The 12,272-nt window shown below is 38.9% G+C and overlaps 1 long non-coding RNA gene across 1 annotated transcript; it reads right to left on the reverse strand.

Annotated features, from left to right (window-relative positions):
• Positions 1-6,159: 6,159 nt before the first annotated feature.
• Positions 6,160-9,732, reverse strand: LOC138948685 (uncharacterized). The gene is made up of 2 exons (XR_011450061.1): positions 9,059-9,732; positions 6,160-7,876 (listed from the first exon to the last, which is right to left on the reverse strand). It is a non-coding gene; the product is annotated as an uncharacterized lncRNA (long non-coding RNA).
• Positions 9,733-12,272: the final 2,540 nt, after the last annotated feature.

Below are 12,272 nucleotides of genomic sequence, written 5' to 3' on the forward strand. Positions count from 1 at the left end.
GAGATTTAGAAAATTTCTTCACAAAACAATAGCAGAATCATGGCAAATTATGTCTTGCAAATTTGGTGAAATTGGTTTGTCCTTAGTAGTTGATAATCTGCTCTATCCAAGGTCCGTCTGTACCATCTTGTTTTATAGACAGGGCTCAGTCATCCTCTATATCATCTTGCCGTTTTATAGACAGGGCTAAGTCATCCCCTCTCTCTTTCACACAACGAATATCTTCATATTTGTTGAACATTAGTTATAGATTATGTATATTCAGTCCAAAAGAAAACCCAGATGTACGTCTTTATGTCAAACAGTTTGAGTTCCGTGCTATTTTGATTTTCTTTTTAATGAATTTGGGGATAGACTCAACAGTACAAGGTTTGATATTCAGTACAAGGTTTGACATTATTGAGCGGTAGCCAAACTATTTGGGGATAGACTCAACAGTACAAGGCTTGACATTCAGTACAAGGTTTGACATTGAGTACAAGGTTTGACATTGAGCATTATAGCCAAACTATTTGGGGATAGACTCAACAGTATAAGGTTTGACATTCAGTACAAGGTTTGACATTGAGCATTATAGCCAAACTATTTGGGGATAGACTCAACAGTACAAGGTTTGACATTCAGTACAAGGTTTGACATTGAGCATTATAGCCAAACTATTTGGGGATAGACTCAACAGTACAAGGCTTGACATTCAGTACAAAGTTTGACATTGAGCGGTAGCCAAACTATTTGGGGATAGACTCAACAGTACAAGGTTTGACATTGAGCGGTAGCCAAACTATTTGGGGATAGACTCAACAGTACAAGGCTTGACATTGAGCGGTAGCCAAACTATTTGGGGATAGACTCAACAGTACAAGGTTTGACATTCAGTACAAGGTTTGACATTGAGCGGTAGCCAAACTATTTGGGGATAGACTCAACAATACAAGGTTTGACATTCAGTACAAGGCTTGACATTGAGCGGTAGCCAAACTATTTGGGGATAGACTCAACAGTACAAGGTTTGTCATTGAGCGGTAGCCAAACTATTTGGGGATAGACTCAACAGTACAAGGTTTGACATTATTGAGCGGTAGCCAAACTATTTGGGGATAGACTCAACAGTACAAGGCTTGACATTCAGTACAAGGTTTGACATTGAGCAGTAGCCAAACTATTTGGGGATAGACTCAACAGTACAAGGTTTGACATTGAGCGGTAGCCAAACTATTTGGGGATAGACTCAACAGTACAAGGTTTGACATTCAGTACAAGGTTTGACATTGAGCAGTAGCCAAACTATTTGGGGATAGACTCAACAGTACAAGGCTTGACATTCAGTACAAGGTTTGACATTGAGCAGTAGCCAAACTATTTGGGGATAGACTCAACAGTACAAGGTTTGACATTGAGCGGTAGCCAAACTATTTGGGGATAGACTCAACAGTACAAGGTTTGACATTGAGCGGTAGCCAAACTATTTGGGGATAGACTCAACAGTACAAGGCTTGACATTGAGCGGTAGCCAAACTATTTGGGGATAGACTCAACAGTATAAGGTTTGACATTCAGTACAAGGTTTGACATTGAGCAGTAGCCAAACTATTTGGGGATAGACTCAACAGTACAAGGTTTGACATTGAGCATTATAGCCAAACTATTTGGGGATAGACTCAACAGTACAAGGTTTGATATTCAGTACAAGGTTTGACATTATTGAGCGGTAGCCAAACTATTTGGGGATAGACTCAACAGTACAAGGCTTGACATTCAGTACAAGGTTTGACATTGAGCATTATAGCCAAACTATTTGGGGATAGACTCAACAGTACAAGGTTTGACATTGAGCGGTAGCCAAACTATTTGGGGATAGACTCAACAGTATAAGGTTTGACATTCAGTACAAGGTTTGACATTGAGCAGTAGCCAAACTATTTGGGGATAGACTCAACAGTACAAGGTTTGACATTGAGCGGTAGCCAAACTATTTGGGGATAGACTCAACAGTATAAGGTTTGACATTCAGTACAAGGTTTGACATTGAGCATTATAGCCAAACTATTTGGGGATAGACTCAACAGTACAAGGCTTGACATTGAGCGGTAGCCAAACTATTTGGGGATAGACTCAACAGTACAAGGTTTGACATTCAGTACAAGGTTTGACATTGAGCGGTAGCCAAACTATTTGGGGATAGACTCAACAGTACAAGGCTTGACATTCAGCGGTAGCCAAACTATTTGGGGATAGACTCAACAGTACAAGGTTTGACATTGAGCGGTAGCCAAACTATTTGGGGATAGACTCAACAGTACAAGGCTTGACATTCAGTACAAGGTTTGACATTGAGCGGTAGCCAAACTATTTGGGGATAGACTCAACAATACAAGGTTTGACATTGAGCATTATAGCCAAACTATTTGGGGATAGACTCAACAGTACAAGGCTTGACATTCAGTACAAAGTTTGACATTGAGCGGTAGCCAAACTCATCCGATTTAATCCCTCCATACTTTTACCTTCTAAAATATCTGTAGGTCGGGGATGGCAAAATACCGGATTACAGTGGTTTAATTCTTTGTAAATCCACTTGATGAACATTGTTGCAAAAACAAACTCGAACATCTTTTGACGGCATGAGTTTACGTAAGAATTTGATCGAAAAATAGTTGGTGATTGAGATCGTTCAAAATGGCTGCGAAGTAGCGAGGTTGGTGTGTTTCATCTGCATTTTGGAGTCTTTCGCACACTCTGGTGCTAATATAAGTGATTAGAACGGTAAGACTAACAATGGAACCACCAAGAAATCGTATTTTCAGCAGGGGGCACACTATTTTTCAAGTCTTGATGATTGTGAGTATTTTTTTTAAGGAAAGATATTCAACCAAAAAAGGCTACGAATTCTTCAAAATTGTCTGTTCATTAATCGTAGGTCAGTTTTTAACACCAAAAACAACGTTCGAACTGCCTAACTGCACAAGGTGAAAGCGTGTTATTTTGTCTCCCTGTTTTAGGGATTACCGATTTTCCGCGAGAGTGACAATTCGAGGCCACGAAGCGTTCGAACCTCCTAGGGGGGTCCCGGGCATGCCCCCCTCCCCCCGGAAAATGTTAATAAAAGCAGGGAAAAGGGAGCAATTTGGTGCAATCTGAGCAAAGAAACTTCCCCTAATACACCTTCCAAAAAGTAAATTTTACAAGACAAATTTGGATCAAAATAAGGTCAATTGACCGGTCTGGTGCAACCTGAGCAGACAAATGACCCAACTACTTTCCAAAACCGTCACTTACAAGACAAAGGCCGGCTCCTAGGGGGGTCCGTGGGCATGCACTCCCCCCCCCCACCCCCCCCCCGTACAATTTGGATAAAAAAAATCAAGGAAAATGGAGCAATTAATCTGAGCCATTAGTTTTTCTTTACTTTCAAATTTTTGTATTTCTTTTTTTTAAACTTTTTTTTATGCCGGGGGGGGGGGGGGGTCCAGGAACCCCCCCCCCCCCCCCTAAATCCGCCCCTGTTTTATATGGGTGAGGCGATGTTTGTGTCACACAGATTTAATACAACGATCGACATCTGCATCAGTAGGAAAAGCATAGCACTCGAAATACGCAATTAATTAGCTTGATAAACAAAATAACCTTTTCTGGGTAGATCATGGATTTGGCTTTCTTCTCGTATGTAAACGTTTCAAAGTTTTGCCTATTGTGATTTTTTTGTAGATTTTTAATTGAGCCCTTTCGTTTATGTCCAGTCGATGTTGAGGTTACCCTTATTTGAACTGCGGTCACGTGATCCCTGTAAAGTAAATCTTTATTCCAAAAGGTGATAGTCAAGTGAACGGCCTTAACTGGCATAATTATACAGTTTGAATGAAATGACACGGGAACTAATGCTTTAACTTTGGTGCAAAATTTGACGCAAAACTGCTTTAGCCAAGTTTATGTTTTAAGTAAATGTACACATTTACTAACACTTCAAATCAAGAAAACTTACACATTCACAACAACGAAATTCCTACAATTCTTGTGTGTGTGCGTGTGTGTGTGTGTGTGTGTGTGTGGTGTGTGTGTGTGTGTGTGTGTGTGTGTGTGTGTGTGTGTGTGTGTGGTGTGTGTGTGTATGTGTGTGTTGAGAATGTGAAAGCAAATAAGACGTTAGTCAGTGCCCGACTGTCTTCGCTTCGCGGCCGCCGGTGTGTTTGGCTTACCGGAGGTTGACTAAAAGGTACATCACGCTTCAGCGTTCTTGCTTTTGTGTCTTTGCCCGTGATTCAGAAAGGGAACTAATCGTGTCAACGTGCGCATTACACCCAGTAGTGGTTGCTTCCCTTTACATCTTGCTCTTCAGTGCACGGCTGCTTCAGAGATTGAATCATATGACACAATGATGCAACCAGAAAGAAAAGGGCTACGCACTCAAGCGAATACACGCACACACCGGCACACGCACACTGACAACAACGTAATTACGATTTTTAATCTCGATGTCTCTCTCTCTCTGTATATGTCTTTCTCTGTGTGTGTGTGTGTGTGAGTGTATATTTCGAAATATTGAATCTCATTCATTATAACTGGCCAAACTTTAATTCTATTACATGTGTATCAAATGTACCTTCTTCTTTCTGTCTGCCTTTTCATGTACGCACACGCACCCCTTTCCCCAAGATTTAAAAAAAATAAAGTTTTGCTTTGCTTTGCCTTAAAAATTGCTTTGTGAGTAATAATTCTCCCTCTGTATCTATAGTACTAAAAAAAAAGAGCACGAATGTTGGTTTGAACATGCACACCCTCCTTTTCTCTGTCTCTGTCCGTCTGTCTGTCTATCTGTCTGTCTGTATCTCTCTCACACTCTCTCTGTCTGTCTGTATCTCTCTCGCACTCTCTCTGTATATCTCTCAAGACCAAGAATCCAATAAGTTTCACAAATGGCGTTGTTAATGACAACAATGTTCATCAACCCACAAAATGCATCATATCAACACTGCAGGGAAGCAACTGACATCAACATGGGATAGTCTTTACAGCAGCAGTCCGAGACTTATTCTACACATGTACATAAACAGTTAGAGAATATTGATGACGTCCGAAACACCTCTCGAAGGATCAAAATCAAAACGCTGACAACAGAAAACTTACTGAGGGAGGGGGGGAATATCTTGTGGTAGTGTATTCCAATGTCTATTGCAGGCCTGCAAGTGGCGAGTAGAAACATGTAACTGGCAAGTAAAAATGTTCATCTACTCTTTGCGAGTAAAGTTGCTGAAATAAGTTGTTGGTTTGGCTAGTAAAGTTTGCTCTCTGGCTAGTAATTTTTCCCGAATTTGTTGGACTTTCAGGACTGTATTGATTGAATTCCTTATCAGTTTATTTACTGGCCATGCCATTTTTTAAGCTCTACATCACAATTGCCATTATCAAATGCACTTTCACAGTATAGCTTTGTGCAGCAAGCATTATGCTAATCATTGAATGCACTACACTAAACACCACCAATAACCTGCTCTTTTATTTTACCTCAAGGGTTATCCTTGGGTGAGAATTGAATCAGAGAAAAGAGAATGGGAACAAAATATGTGAGATATATAACATGGGGGCACAACATTTTGCACTCATGCAAAGATCTGTCAAAACCACGAGAACAGCTGTTAAACAAATTCAACATACACACAAATGCACGTGATAATGTTGTCAAATCAGTTTTAAGGGGGGACAGGGTAGGCAAGCACTTTTTTTTTTTATTTTGGAAACAGCTTGCTGCTTGTTTGATTTTTGCAAGCAGAATAACCTAATTAAGGGAAACCATTTTAAATTTTGAGTGAAAAGCAATTTTTGGGGGTTTTATTCACCAAAATGTGAGAAAAACGTTATAAAATGTGCTTTTTTTAAAATGTTGCAGTTTGTGAACCAGTGCATGTTTTGATCCAATTTTTCTTCTTTGCAGCAATATGTGTGTGTTTAATAATTCTGTGTATCGAAAAGCATTTCTAAGCAATATATTATTTTAATTTAGCATTTTCAGTTACCGGTTCAGTTTTGATAAGAAAAATACATGAAATCCTAACTGTCAGACTCATAAAAACCCAACCAATGCACTGAACTCTTATTCCATACACAGAACTGATGCTGTACAACTCATAAACAACATATACAAAAACTGAACAAATCCATCAAGCCTTTCAAAAGTTGCAACATTTTAATTGTAGCGTTTTGTCTGAAAATTACATTCAGAGAAAACAGCATTTTAAAGATTTGAACCAGTACATAAAAAAACCAGTAGCACAGTGCACCCTGAATTCATATGTTTTTATCAGAATGACCACTTTACTATGTAGGGAAAAGGATTTGACAATCAAATTATCAGGATTTTTTTATATACATCATATGAAAACAGCCATCTTTGTTTGTACCGATATGAAAACATGAATCAGAACCAAACTGTCAGACTCATAAAAACCCAACCAATGCACTTAACTCTTATTCCATACACAAAACTGACGCTTTACAAATCATAAACAACATAAACAAAAATGAAACAAATCCATCAAGCCATTCAAAAGTTGCAACATTTTAATTACAGATGTTTGTCTGAAAATTACATTCAGAGAAAACAGCATTTGAAAGATTCCAACCAGTACCTCAAACTAGTAGCACAGTGCAGCCTGAATTGATATGTTTTTATAAGAATAACCACTTTACTATGATGGGGAAATGATTTGACGATCAAATTATCCAGACTTTTTTAAAAAAAATCATTTGAAAACTCATCTATGTTAGTGCAGATATGAATCAAAACGAAACTGTCGGACTCATAAAAACACAAGGAATCCACTGTATTCTTATTCCATGCACAGAAATGGTGCTTCACAAATCATAAACAACATATACAAAATTGGAACAAATCCATCTTGCCATTCAAAAGTTACAACATTTTAATTACCACATTTTGTCTCAAATTACATGTAGAGAAAACAGCATGTAAAAGAGTCCCACTAGTACCCCGGTAAACTAGTACCACAGTAGAGCTTGAATTAATGGGGTGGTTTTTTTTTAACCAGAATAACACTTTAACTATGAAGGGGAAATGATTTGATAATCAAATTATCAGATTTTTTTGATTTAAAAAAAAATTATATGAAAACATTAAAAAAGTCAATTATCTGTGTTTGTGCTGATATGAAAATATTGATCAGAACCAAACTGTCAGACTCATAAAAACCCAACGGATGCACTGATTTCTTATTCCATTGCATAGAAATGATGCTTCACAAATCATCAACAACATTACATAATTATATATACACAAATGGAACAAAGCTATCAAGCCATTCAAAAGTTGCAACATTTTAATTACAGTATTTCTGTGCTCAATCCTAACACTGCAGCAAATTTCTGTAAAGCTGAATGTCCCTTTCCATGTACCAACTTGGTCATACGCGGATTATTTAAAATGCAACTTTACCACCCGAAGCGTTGCAAACACCGGGAGAAGAGTAAACAACTGCAGACTTGAATGGACACTCATATGCACTCCAGATGCAGGGCCTGTGCAAATCCTTGGGCTGATGCATCACCTTCTTTCATAATCAGACTGCTATCAGACAAGCATTCAGTACAGGATATAAACCTTTCAGCAATAGATTGAGCTGATCAATGTTGACAAAAGCCCAACACATGTCAGCGGAGTGACGTTGCACAGTACCAGTATCCATATCTGCTTGTGATGGGTCAGAAGATGGCAAAGTATCTGTATCTTCTTATGGTTGGTCAGAAGATGGCAAAGCTGATGTTTCTGCTGTGGAAGAGGGTAGTTCCGGTTTAGCAAACTTTTCCATCAGGTCAATCTTTCTCCTCGCTGCCACCACAGGAGGACTGGCTCTCCCCTTGCTCCAACCTAATAAATACACAAACACTGATTTAATATTTGATACAACTGTCCATGGTTTTTGTTTGTAATAAGCTGCAAATTTTAAGACTCAATATAAACGTCATCAAGTGCTTGTACTTTATTTTGCAAATGACCATGTTACATGGGGTGTACCTCAACTTTTTGGCTAGGCTGGTAAATCAGAAATCCCAATCAGCCCCCAACCACTGAACCAGGCGGGTTTTCTTACAACCACCTCAGCGGCTCGTACCCACATATGTCGGTTGACGAACACACACACACACACACACACACAAAAGACATTCATTAATTGGCCCCTATCACAAAATGTACATGTCAAGTTTACTATGGGATTTGAGTAACCACACAATCACATACACACAGGAACTAATACTGAAACTAGCTGAATTATTTTCTTTCTTTCTTTCTTTTCATATTTTTCTTTTAAAATTAATTTATTTCATCACACTTGCTATGTATTTGCTTGTTTCTTGTCTGTTGTCTGTTTTGTGTGTGTGTGTGTGTGTGTGTTCTGTGTGTGTGTATACATTTTCAGATTTCCTAAACCTAGCACTGTTTGCAGGTGATCTTTATGCTTTTGATTCATGAGTTGCATCCCCAGTCCTTTAGTTTAACTCTTTTTTTTTCTTTGGTGAAGTAAATTGGATCTATTTTTTGTATTCCTTAGTTAATGGAAAAGATTTGACAACAATATTGCTGTCAATGATAGGTTGGTCAGCCATGCTGGTGTAAACCAATCCTTTAGAATTAGAGAACGCTCTCTAGTAGGGTACTTATTTTCCTACGGTCAATGACCAGAAACAGAAACTGTGTCAGTCGTACATCGCTCAGATGCTGCTTCTCAGTTTGACCCCAGACAAAGAATACTGATGACATGTTACACCATAGTAAGCTCTCAAGGACTGGCCAGCGAAGAACAATAAAATAGGGGTTGTGAAGACGATATCACAGAGATGATCGAGGGAGGGAGGGGGGGGGGGGGGGGGTGTGCAGCGGCGGCATGGTCAGTAAATTGGATCAAGAAACCCGCAAAATACTTCAGACACAAACTGTTTATCATTTACCTGCAAACCCTAACACATTCTTACAACAACAACAACATAACGATGTGCAATAAATCACGTTGTCAAACAAAGAAGATCGAAAAGAGAAAGAAGCAAAACCCACCTCGTCGAGTCAAGAATCTTAGAATGTCGTCTGCTCAAATACGATCATGTTGGTTCATTTCGGAGTGTTGTTACTTCCTTCTACTGTTCGCTGCTGCTGGTTCATCTTTCTCTGATATTTCTTGCCACTATGCCGAACATTTCCAATGTTAGGGTTGTTCTCCGCAGCTCAAAACTTTGAAAAATGCTGCTGAATCGGTGAAAACGTCATGGATTTGTTGACACCGGGGGACTGATAAGTTGTCTACTGCGCTTGCGCCAAATGCCTTTGACCTACATATATTTGCATATATTAATTCCGGGGTTTCGGTTGGAACGGATTCTCTCTCTTTGTGCCTATGTCAACGGAAATTCCCCAACGGTGATGACGTCATCTTGAAGAACGGAAATTTCCACACAGTTTGAACAGCGAAGGGTCATGTCATGTGCGCACATTTACCAGCACGGAGTATCCAAAGTTGACCATTTTTTCGATTTTTTTGATAAAACACAGACAAAAACAACAAAACATCGGTTTGAAAATGGTTTTATTTACATGAATACATGTCTAAAATGACAAAAGCAGATTATTGAATGCATTCCAGGATGTTCAAAGGTGTGAAAAATGCAACAACCCCAAAAAGGTGTATGAGACCAAAAATAACTCATTTTGCCTACCCGGTCTGCCCTTAAAACCAAATCATCTCAGTAGATTTTTACACAAAACGTTTTTTTCTCCATTTGTACACTACAATAACGTTATTTTACAAAAATAATAAATAATAGTTAACAAAATTCATACGGGGAAAGATAAGATTGCAATTACATTCACAAAAGTGCATACAGTGGAACCCCCCCTTAAAAACCCCTCCAAAAATTTGAGAAAATCATGCCTTTAAAAGGAGGGAATTAAGATAGGGGTAATTTTACAAAAGTTATAAACAAAAAGAGTGCGAAAACAGGGTCTTAAAAAGGAGGGAATCTTAAATTGGGGGGGTCTTAAAAGGGGGGTTCCACTGTAAGTTCAGATGTTTTCACACAAACAGACCCACACAACAAACTCAAAATTCTGTAGAATCAAAATCAGTGCATTTACTCCAGTGGTGACTTTTTCGCATTCTTCTGGTGTAAACTATCGATCATCGGTTCACTACCATAGATTACTAAACGGATTTTCCGAAAAATGGATTTTCTGTCCTCGACGGAAGAGAAGCATCCTGGATTAGTCCAGAGCTTCACATGGAGTATTCTGAGCACCCTTTAACTTTTTACGAGTTGCTTGTACTCACAATGACTAAAACCAACAGTGTGGCAGCATTATGTGCAGCTGGGTGACATAGGTGTCACTTATGAAACTGACTCAACAAAAACTTCCCACTCTAAACAGAAAGCAGTCAGGTTGTTCATTTTTTGCATGCGTTTACTTCGTTTAAAAACCTTGAGGTATCTGTAATGATGAACATCATCGCTTACACAAGAAGGAATTAATCCACCTTTACAGCACCAGATGGTACAACAAACCTCACATCCTCGATGGCACTAGATGCATTTTGTCTGGCATTTTCAAAGATGTAAACAGACGATGTTCAGAAATGACTCTGTGAAGTGTTAATGGGTTTTGGGATAGTTTTCCTTGGAAACACTGAGGTAAGCTACATACAGTATGTCATTTTTGGCCAATCCACTAGCAAGCGGCTTTATCTCCGCACCACTGGTCAGTGATTTGTACCATTAAAATCATGCGAGCGACTGACATCCCCGTGAGGATTAGCCCCCGATCAGTGCTTTCTTCACTGTCCGCTAAATATAAAGCTCTTTTCGTTCGAAAGTTATGTGCATCAAAGCTGACAATATTGGTATTGCCAATGTCATCGCGTCCCTCGGTGCACAGATCGAGCGACCATGTGTGATGACACCCGGCTCGCCAGTGATTGGCTTAAAATCTCACATGTAGCTTGTTTGGATGTTTCCAAGGAAAAGCAACTCTTCCACAACCGCCCCAAAAGCCCGACAGAGTTATTTCCAAAATGTGTCTATTTATTTAAATATTACTATAGCCCTGCACAGATACTTGCAACAGTGATTGTACTAAAACAAAAATTTGGAGCAATGTTTAAATAACATGTAACAATAAGACATACACACTGGAAGCACCTGGTTTGATTTTTGGCTATGTAAGGGTACACACTTTGAAATTTCAGAAAACTCCAAAACAAGAATACTAAGTCTTCAAGACTCAGAACTGAGAATAAATCAGATCTGAATGAAATGCAGACTATCTAGACAAGACAATAAACAAATCTTTGAGATTCAACTGGTCAAAAACTGAGACAACACACATGCACATATCTAACACAAACATACAACTGTACTCGCGGTCATTTTTTTGTTTTTAACATTCAGTCAAGTTTTGACTAAATGTTTTAACATAGACTGGGAATCAAGACGAGGGTGGTGGTGTATGTGTGTGCGTGTAGAGCGATTCCGAGAAAAATACTAGACCGATCTGCATGAAACTTAACATACACATTCTTCCAGATGATATTCCCAGATCGCTTTTTCTTTTCTTGATAAATGTCTTATGACCTCATAATTATGCAGCTTTTAGTTAAAGTTGAGGTGGCACCGTCACACCCTCACTTATTGATCAAATTTCAGCTTTCCTGTTAAGCACAACCCAGCACTATACTGCACCATACAGGCTGTAGCTTCAAGCTATCAGCAGGCCACTTTGAATGTTTCAGCGGTTTCTTGTATGGACAAACCTATTGTCTTGGTGAAAAGAAATGCAGTGCGTTCAGTTTCATTCTGTGCTTTGAACACTTTGACTAAATTTATTAATTTTGCTTTATGCGACTTGTTTTTAAGTTACAAATTTCTGATATTTGCTCTTTCGCACCTCGGTATAAATGTAATGTATATTTCACTCAAGGAAATAAACACATGCTTCTAAAAGATTTGTAAAAAGAATGAAGAGCTAGCATATGGGACATAACCCAGAAAGAAAAAGAACGCAGACTTAAGAACTTCTTGGAGTAGGATGCAGTTATACACTTACTTAAACCATCTCCAGTTTCATTGTTTCTTCAAATCTATAGTGGTTTGTGTTTTTGTACTGATGTCTGTTCATCTGCATGTCCACAGAACCCCCTCCCCCCCACACACACACACACACACAAACACACATTTTCTCTTTCTCTCTCTCTCACACACACACACGTGCACAGCCCTTATCA

The sequence above is a fragment of the Littorina saxatilis genome, linkage group LG15 (assembly GCF_037325665.1).
Source record: "Littorina saxatilis isolate snail1 linkage group LG15, US_GU_Lsax_2.0, whole genome shotgun sequence".
NCBI classification, from domain to species: domain Eukaryota; kingdom Metazoa; phylum Mollusca; class Gastropoda; order Littorinimorpha; family Littorinidae; genus Littorina; species Littorina saxatilis.